Source organism: Odocoileus virginianus, chromosome 32 (assembly GCF_023699985.2).
Source record: "Odocoileus virginianus isolate 20LAN1187 ecotype Illinois chromosome 32, Ovbor_1.2, whole genome shotgun sequence".
In the NCBI taxonomy this organism is placed as follows: domain Eukaryota; kingdom Metazoa; phylum Chordata; class Mammalia; order Artiodactyla; family Cervidae; genus Odocoileus; species Odocoileus virginianus.
In genome coordinates, this window is record NC_069705.1 from 17,473,408 (window position 1) to 17,479,952 (window position 6,545).

The following is a 6,545-nucleotide window of genomic DNA, read 5'->3' on the forward strand; positions in this document are numbered from 1 at the left end:
TGTTGCTTTTGGTCACTCCTGAGGTCTTTCTGGTTTCCAGTTTCCAGTAACTCTTAGCCTTCAGATCTTAATTTTCAAAGTGAACCTCAAGCCTAATTTTTATTTATTTTTTTATTTTTTCAAGCCTAATTTTTAAACAACAATTTTATTATTTTTAAGTTAATAGTAACCATTTAGTTTTGACATTTACTTCCTACCTTGCCAGTCCATTTTAGCTTTTATAAATGTAGCAGGATGTTTCCTAATTACTCACTGGATTTTGGCATCTTCATTTCCTTGAGAGGTCAGGTGAGAACACCTGTGTGTTTGTGGTACTCTATTCTTTACCTACCCACAGCCATTATTCTTAGTCATAAATGGGTTCTTTTCTGGATCTTACTGAGATTTTTAATTTTTTTTCAAAATTTAAAATTTAAGTTATTTCATAGTTATAAAATGACTTTGTACTCATTGTAAAAATTTCACCAATACAGTAGAGAATTCCAATACAGTAGAGAATAAAAATCTGACAAAACCTCTGCATCTCTCCCAAGAAATAGCACCTATTCCTATTTAGAGAAATATCCTTTTAGTCATTTTCTCTGTGGCATATTTGTATGTCATATATAGCACGGAATGAGACCGTGCTATTTGGGCAGTCTCTTTTTCACCATTTAATATAACGTAGAGACCTTTTAATAGAAATACATACAAGTCAATTTATATTTTGATACCCATCTGGAATTCCAACAAATGTATTCCTTGGCTGTTAACCAAACCCTGATTTCAGATACTGGAAGGAGAGCTCTTGAAATTAAGGGGTGATATATCCTTGCTTCAGACCTAGGGAATTATTAGTGAATGAATAATACAGTCATAGTAATCTAGTTTTAGAAAAAAAATGAAAAAAGCAGAAACGTGAATTAAAAATACACAGATACCATTTCTCACCTGTCATATTGGTTCTGGTTCAAAGCTGGACTATGTTCTCTGTTGGAAAAGCTGTGGGGGAACAGGCCCTCTTCATACTGCCTGTGGGAATGTATAAACAGGTACAACATCTAAGGACAGTTTTCAATATCTAATGAAACTACATATGCCTTTAATCTCTGACCCAGTAACCCTACTTCCAGGGATTTGCCCTGATGATAACTCTCCACTAATGTAAAAATATAAATGTATTACTTGTAACTGGAAAATCTTGGAAATGATCGAAATGCCCAAACACGACATTGATTGAGGAAACTGTTACACACACCAATGGAAGACCATGAATTTGTAAACAGAAAATGAACAATCCATAGGAACCATTAAGGAGTGTTTTCTGTGAAATATTTAATATTTTTGACACAAAAGAATACATAAAATGTATTACCTGTTGCATAAGAGGAGATACATGCATATTTTTGCATAAAAGAACACAGTGAAAATGGAAAACAGTGAAGTTGATTACTACAAAGACTAAAGGAGAAGAGAGTGAAAGGGGTACAAGAAAAACGTTTTCTGAATTCACCTTTTAGTATAAACTTTACTTTGAGAAGTTCCTGTAATGCTCTATGGACCAAAAAGAAAATTAATAAGAATGGGAGTAAAACTATATGCAAGCAGAAACAAATTAGCCATTAAATGACTCCTATAACCACACTGAAATGAAGAGTGGGGAGAGACCAAACTAATGTAAGTGGAACCACAGCCCTTGGGCCATAAACCCTCATTCTAAGGGATTTGATTGAATCAAAGATGTCATTGGTTGTAGGGTGGGACTCAATTTCAGAGGTGTTAAGCTGTGAGAAAATGGAATCTTACATGGAAAAATGAAAATTAGAATTCAATCAATAATCCAGATAATTCAAGTGTATCCAAACAGGACTTCCCTGGTGGTCTAGTGGTTGACTCTGTGGACCCCTAGTCGGGGAACTAAGATCCCACCTATCAAGTGGCCAAAGGCAGTAAAATTTTTAAAAAAGTATCAGAATAGGAATGCAGGGGACTTCAGAATGCAAGGGATTTCAGAAATCTCTTGCATTACTATACACTAACAATGAGAAGACACAAAGAAATTAAGGAAACCCACTCACCATTGCAACAAAAAGAATAAAATACTTAGGAATAAATATACCTAAAGAAACAAAAGACCTATGTATAGAAAACTATAAAACACTGATGAAAGAAAGATGACACAAATAGATGGAGAAATATACTGTGTCCATGGATCAGAAGAATCAATATAGTGAAAATGAGTATGCTACCCCAAAGCAATCTATAGATTCAATGCAATCCCTATCAAGCTACCAATGGTATTTTTCAGAGAACTAGAACAAATAATTTCACAATTTGTATAGAAATACAAAAAAAATCTCAAATAGCCAAAGCAATCTTGAGAAAGAAGAATGGAACTTGAGGAATCAACCTGCCTGACTATACCACAAAGCTACAGTCATTAAGACAGTATGTTATTGGCACAAAGACAGAACGTTAGACCAATGGAACAAAATAGAAAGGCCAAAGATAAATCCACGCACCTATGGAAACCTTATCTTTGACAAAGGAGGCAAGAATATACAATGGAGAAAAGACAATCTCTCTAACAAATGGTGCTGAAAAACTGGTCAACCACTTGTGAAAAAATGAAACTAGAACACTTTCTAACACCATATACAAAAATAAACTCAAAATGGATTAAAGATCTAAATGTAAGACCAGAAACTATAAAACTCCTAGAGGAGAACATAGGCAAAACACTCTCTGACATAAATCACAGCAGGATCCTCTATGACCCACATCCCAGAATATTAGAAACAAAAGCAAAAATAAACAAATGGGACCTAATGAAACTTAAAAGCTTTTGCACAACAAAGGAAACTATAAGCAAGGTGAAAAGACAGCCCTCAGACTGGGAGAAAATAATAGCAAATGAAGCAACAGACAAAGGATTAATCTCAAAAATATGCAAGCAGCTCATGCAGCTCAATTCCAGAAAAATAAGCGACACAATCAAAAAATAGGGCAAAGAATTGAACAGACATTTCTCCAAAGAAGACATACAGATGGCTAACAAACACATGAAAAGATGTTAAACATCACTCATTATCAGAGAAATGCAAATCAAAACCACAATAAGGTACCATCTCACGCCAGTCAGAATGGCTGCTATCCAAAAGTCTACAAACAATAAATGCAGGAGAGGGTACAGAGAAAAGGGAACCTTCTTACACTGTTGGTGGGAATGCAAACTAGTCCAGCCACTATGGAGAACAGTGTGGAGATTCCTTAAAAAACTGAAAATAGAACTGCATGCAACCCAGCAATCCCACTCCTGGGCACACACACCGAGGAAACCAGAATTGAAAGATACACATGTACCCCAATGTTCATCGCAGCACTGTTTACAATAGCCAGCACGTGGAAGCAACCTAGATGCCTATCTGTAGATGAATGGATAAGAAAGCTGAGGTACATATACACAATGGAATATTACTCAGCTATCAAAAAGAGTGCATTTGAATTAGTTCTAATGAGGTGGATGAAAGTGGAGCCTATTATACAGAGTGAAGTAAGTTAGAAAGAAAAACACCAATACAGTATATTAATGCATATATATGAAATTTAGAAAGATGGAATGATGACCCTATATGCAAGACAGCAAAAGAGATACAGATGTAAAGAACAGACTTTTGGACTCTGTGGGAGAAGGCAAGGGTGGGATGATTTGAGAGAATAGCATTGAAACATGTATATTATCATATGTGAAACAGATCACCAGTCCAGACTCGATGCATGAGACAGAGAGCTCAGGGCTGGTGCACTGGGGTGACCCTGAGGGATGGGATGGGGAGGGAGGCGGGAGGGGGGTTCAGGATGGGGACACATGTACACCCATGGCTGATTCATGTCAGTGTGTGGCAAAAACCACTACAATATTGTAAAGTAATTAGCCTCCAATTAAAATAAATAATTTTTTTTAAGTATCAAAATAAATGCCAAGAAGCACTTGTCAGGGTAAGGGCTCTTCTGATATTTATGATAAGTAATATAGAAAAGTATGTGTGTGTTAGGGGGAATAGTAGATTATTGTTTAAACAGTACAGAGATTCTGTTTGGGATGATGAAAAAGCCTTGAAATGATTGTCGTGAGGGTTGCTCAACACTGTGAGTGTTCCTAATGCTATTGAATTATATGCTTAAAAAGGGTTAAAATGGTAAATATATTTTACCACAATTCAAGTTGCCCCAAAAAATTTATTGTAAGGAAATTTTAGTAGAAAATTTAGAGTAAACCCTGTTTGTCATTTATACATGTATATAAAATACATAATAAGATACCCATGTAATCTTGAGGCAGAGGAGACATTTTAAATTTCCTTAAAAGTTATTGATGGGACTGGTGGCAGAGCATAACAGACCATGGCTCTGGCTACCCGGTTTCATTTCCCAGCTCCAAATGTTTGGGCTCAGGCCCCTCACTTATTTTCTCTACCTCAGTACCCTCATTTAATTAATTGAAACTATAATGATAGCACCTACTTCATAAGGTTGTAGTGACACAACTAAATGAGGTAACAATCTAAGAAGTTAGAATACCGCCTGGCATAATAAATACTCTTATTATGAATGGCAAGACTCTTACAAACAAACATAAAATCCAAGTAATACACTGAGTGAAATATTGAAACAAGTATGTCAAATAGCCTAGAAGTCCATAATAAGGATTTGAAAAAGCCAGTGAACACTCAATTCACATACACAGTATAGATGTCCAAAAAATATGAAAAAAAATCATAATTTTTCATCTATTTATTTAGTCAATGCTAAAAATCAGTAGTATCTGAATGTATCATTCAGGCTTGTGTTTAGACGTCAGTAACAAAATCCCCAAACGTGGCTTCAATGAATTATGAGTTTTCTTTTTTACTCATTTCTGAAGCATCATCCTCACAAACTCAGCTCTCTACTCCCAGCTTTAAGAGCATTCTCTCACATTAATTTCAAATCCATTTGCGTGTATGTCAAAGACCTCCCTCCCTAAACAAAATCTGTCCTTTCCATTTCTCCTCAAGGTATATTTTTTGTTCTCAACCCATCTTCTCTAGGAACTCCAAAAATACCATTCTTACTCTCATTTTCATTCTGAGCTTGCCAGGTTTAGCTGAAACTCAACCTCCTTTCAACCTTTATAGACGAAACTCCTCGGAGACCACAAATCTCCTGAGTCATGCAGGTATCCCGTTTGTTCAGTACTGTTTTGCCCTCTTTTCACATTCTGTCCTTCAACTGCTTTGCTGCTATTTACAAGGCACTTGAGAACAGGAGCTTTCCAGCCATATTTCCCACCATATGACTGACCTCTGATGCTAGGAGTATTTATAGCTTACCAAACAAACCTTAGTCTTTCACACATTTGTCCTCTGCCACCGTCCTAAAAACAAATCCGTATGATCACTTTCCTCTTCTCCAGGCAACTTCAAGGTTTTGCCCCGGGGAGAGCAGCTTTCGGTAGCTGTTGCCTAGTAGGGATAGTAAGGCAAGGAACATGCGTTCCATTCTGTATTATTGGGTAAGCTCTTGTAGAACTTAATCTTCACAACTTGAAAAGGCAGGCCTTACCGCAACCTTGTAACAAATGAGGACTCAGCCTCGGGGCAATCTGGGCACTGTCCAAGGACACAGCGAGGAGATTGGCAATGCCAAGGAGGGGCCCTTTCCTTCTGATAAAGGATGCTGCCTGCCGCCACTTGTCTAGTAGAGGAAGTCTGCTTGCTGACCACCTGCTCTCCAGGGTATCTCGCAGGTAGCAGTTGCTCGATGAACATTTGCTGAGTGAACAAATCATTAGAACTCAGTCAACACTGCATAAATGTGGTGCAGAATGCTGGAGCTGGAAGGGACACTGATAACCACAGAGTAATCGACTCGTTTTTCTGAGGAATCCTCCCAAAAGGGAGGATTCGAAATGTCGGTGCCCTACAGCTGGTTAATGACAGAACTAAGACACGGAAGAATTTAGGTATGTATCTGTTTAATAGATAATGAACGCCTGCTATGGGAGAGTGCTAGACTCTGGGGAGACTATGTGGTCAAGGAGAAGCACAAGCTTCCCAATTTCCTCTCCAGAGCGCTAAAAAAAGGGGGGGGGGGCGGGGAGAAAAATTCTCAGAGAAAAGGACGTATAGGAAGAGCGAGGAGAGACTGGTCTGGACCCGAGTGGAAAAGTCCGATACAAAACGTTAAAGCGAGACAGCGGCGCGCCCCTCGGCCTGTTTCTCCGCCGCGCCACACGGGGGCGCTGCACGCCCTCTCGCGTCCCGGTCCCGGCGGCGCCGCCCGCTCGCCTTTTTTCCCGGCGGAAATGCCCGGGCGATGACGGAAAGCCGGAGGGAGGGGAAAGAAAGAGCGAGAGAGAAGGAGCCAGGGAGGCGAGAGCGGCCAGCGGGCGGTAGGCGGCGAGTGCCCATCCTCCGGCGGCAGCTGCGCGGAAGCCCCGCACGTCCCCGCGTCCTTCACCGACTCCCGGGGCGCGCGGGCCGGCGGGCCGGGGCGGGCGAGGGTCTCCCAGAGGCCGCGCGCTC